The sequence below is a fragment of the Limulus polyphemus genome, unplaced genomic scaffold, assembly GCF_000517525.1.
Source record: "Limulus polyphemus unplaced genomic scaffold, Limulus_polyphemus-2.1.2 Scaffold3993, whole genome shotgun sequence".
NCBI classification, from domain to species: Eukaryota; Metazoa; Arthropoda; class Merostomata; order Xiphosura; family Limulidae; genus Limulus; species Limulus polyphemus.
Genome location: NW_013669603.1, coordinates 67,058 through 70,412, shown reverse-complemented (window position 1 = coordinate 70,412; position 3,355 = coordinate 67,058). Strand labels below are relative to the sequence as shown.

Below are 3,355 nucleotides of genomic sequence, written 5' to 3'. Positions count from 1 at the left end.
GTTCAGGGTTAGAGGTATTGAGAATATAGTTTATGTAGGTTCAGGGTTAGAGGTATGGAGAATATAGTTTATGTAGGTTCAGGGTTAGAGGTATGGAGGATAGTGTTTATGTAGGTTCAGGGTTAGAGGTATGGAGAATATAGTTTATGTAGGTTCAGGGTTAGAGGTATGGAGAATATAGTTTATGTGGTTTCAGGGTTAGGGGTATGGAGAATATAGTTTATGTAGGTTCAGGGTTAGAGGTATGGAGAATATAGTGTTATGTGGGTTCAGGGTTAGAGGTATGGATAATATAGTTTATGTGGGTTTAGGGTTAGAGGTGTGGAGAATATAGTGTTATGTAGGTTACAGGGCGTTGATATTTATATTGCTACACTGACTTGAATTAGATACAAGTTAGAAAACATAGATGTGGAATAGTATAGATTTGTAAAAAGCATCACCAATATTAAACTCATGGAAGTAATTATCACAGTAAATAATGTACAATCACTAAATAATGATAAAGGTCATCATTATGTCGTAAAATTAAACTTAGTTGTGACAATTTCAATATCCGTATATTATCGGTGAATAGCTAGATATACTTATTATCAGTTCGGATAAGACAGTTTGATATCAGAATTGATATTTTCACTTGACATAAGACAGTTTGATATCAGAGATTATATTATCACTTCAGATAAGACAGTTCTGATATCAAACTAACTGTCATATCTCAAGTGATAATATAATCTCTGATATCAAACTGTCTTATGTCAAGTGATAATATCATTTCTGATATCAAACTAACTGTCATATCTCAAGTGATAATATCATCTCTGATAATGACCTCTCTAAAGTTAAACTAAGATTCTTATCTCTGATAATGACCTTTCTAAAGTTAAACTAAGATTCTTATCTCTGATAATGACCTCTCTAAAGTTAAACTAATATTCTTATCTCTGATAATGACCTCTCTAAAGTTAAACTAATATTCTTATCTCTGATAATGACCTCTCTTAAGTTAAACTAGGATTCTTATCTCTGATAATGACCTCTCTAAAGTTAAACTAAGATTCTTATCTCTGATAATGACCTCTCTAATATTAAACTAAGATTCTTATCTCTGATTATGACCTATCTAAAGTTAAACTAGGATTATTATCTCTGATAATGACCTCTCTAAAGTTAAACTAAGATTCTTATCTCTGATAATGACCTATCTAAAGTTAAACTAGGATTATTATCTCTGATAATGACCTCTCTAAAGTTAAACTAAGATTCTTATCTCTGATAATGACCTCTCTGAAGTTAAACTAAGATTCTTATATCTGATAATGACCTCTCTTAACTAGGATTATTATCTCTGATAATGACCTCTCTAAAGTTAAACTAGGATTATTATCTCTGATAATGACCTCTCTAAAGTTAAACTAGGATTATTATCTCTGATAATGACCTCTCTGAAATTAAACTAAGTTGACTTATATGATATTATAGAACATTTGGAAGTATAAACTACATTTCTAAGGTTAAATTCAACCTACTTGCTCTTATAAGATATCTGGTGGTATATTCATCATAAATCGTAGTATACGACCTCTGGTGGCATATTCATCATACATGGTATTGTAAGACGCTTTTGGCATATTCATCATGCTTTATATAGAGAGATAAGCTCATGTAATCTATTCATATGTCCCGGCGAATTATTGGTATGTTTGGGGGGCTTATATCGTTAAAATTGGAAGTTCGATCCCCATGGTGGGCACAGCAAAAACAGCTCATTGTGCTGCTTAACAAGAAGTTAAATAAGCAAGTTTATCAATTATTGTGTCGCTATTGAATTTAATGTCTTGACGAGCAAAATAGTTTTAAATAAATTCTTCAATTGAAACAAGAACCTTTCAAAGTTTCATTTATACCAAAAAATACGTATATTATAATCAGAATAACTTCTAATTCTCTTAACATGAAGTTTCTAGCCCTGGGCTTATTTATCAAACACTTTACTTGTCCATTATTTGCCACTACGTTTTTCATGTTGCTTACATGATTTAATGAAACTCATCTCTGTGTCCGTTAAACTTTTGGTAGTGGCTATCAACACTAAAATCAAATGAATGTTTTTTACGTCAAAGAAGATGTCTAAAGAAACTATTCAACACAGAATATTAGCTTTTAGAAGTAATAAAAAACAGTCCTATTGATAAAGACGACAATGAAACCTGGATACTCAGTTCTTCTCTTTTTTTTAAGAAAACGTCTGTAATCTCTCGTCGTACAAAGCAAGACACTTTTTTTTTCGCTTCTTACAGAAAACAGGGAATTAAGTCTGGCCTACATGTTAATGTCATAGCTGACCTTTATCTACAGACTTCCGGTTGTTTAAGTACTATTGAGAATTCGTAAAAAACGAAACAAAAACTAAAAGAAGTGGTTTTTCTTTGATCTACTTGTTGAAAAATCGTTACAAGTTGGGATAATAAAAACCACCCAAGTTAAGTATCTAGAAATTACGAACGTGTGAGCTCTAAGCCTTGTCTACTTAAACTTTTACAGGTACCAAGGTGCTTAATAACAACCAGGTCTTAAATGTTTACAAATAACTGTTGTTTCACAAGATATATGAGCAAAAACTAAACTCGGATAAATGGTAATAAGGGATAAGTTAACCCGTATAAATAAAAACTTTATAAGATCATATTTTTTGTAACGTTGCGGTCAGACGCCCTTCATCAGAATATTTTACATTGAAAATCAATGTTTTTCAATGTAACACGGTTTTAACTATATGACAAATAGCGTCTGCCCAGAAAGTTAACATTATTTTTTTTTTACATAGACGAGTTAATTTATCCCTTATTACATTTCATCCAGGTATAAACCTTTAAAAGTTAAGTATATAGCAATGACTGAGGTCTTTCAGTAATCATTACGTGTGGTTAATAACATTGTCAATAATGGGTATTCTGTTACACCTGTGTATAGTGTATCATTACGCGGTGACTGAGTTTGCCGTTTCTCAGTAATCATCATGTGTGGTTAATAACATGGTCAATAATGGGTATTCTGTTACATCTGTGTATAGTGTATCATTACGCGGTGACTGAGCTTGCCGTTTCTCAGTAATCATCATGTGTGGTTAATAACATGGTCAATAATGGGTATTCTGTTACATCTGTGTATAGTGTATCATTACGCGGTGACTGAGTTTGCCGTTTCTCAGTAACCATCATGTGTGGTTAATAACATGGTCAATAATGAGTATTCTGTTGCATCTGTGTATACTGTATCATTACGCGGTGACTGAGCTTGCGTTTCTCAGTAATCATCATGTGTGGTTAATAACATGGTCAATAATGGGTATTCT

The 3,355-nt window shown here is 32.2% G+C and overlaps 1 protein-coding gene across 2 annotated transcripts in view; it reads right to left on the bottom strand.

Moving 5' to 3' along the window:
- Positions 1-3,355, bottom strand: part of LOC106470423 (nephrin-like) — an 87,652-nt gene that overhangs the window by 23,541 nt on the left and 60,756 nt on the right. The window lies entirely within an intron of this gene.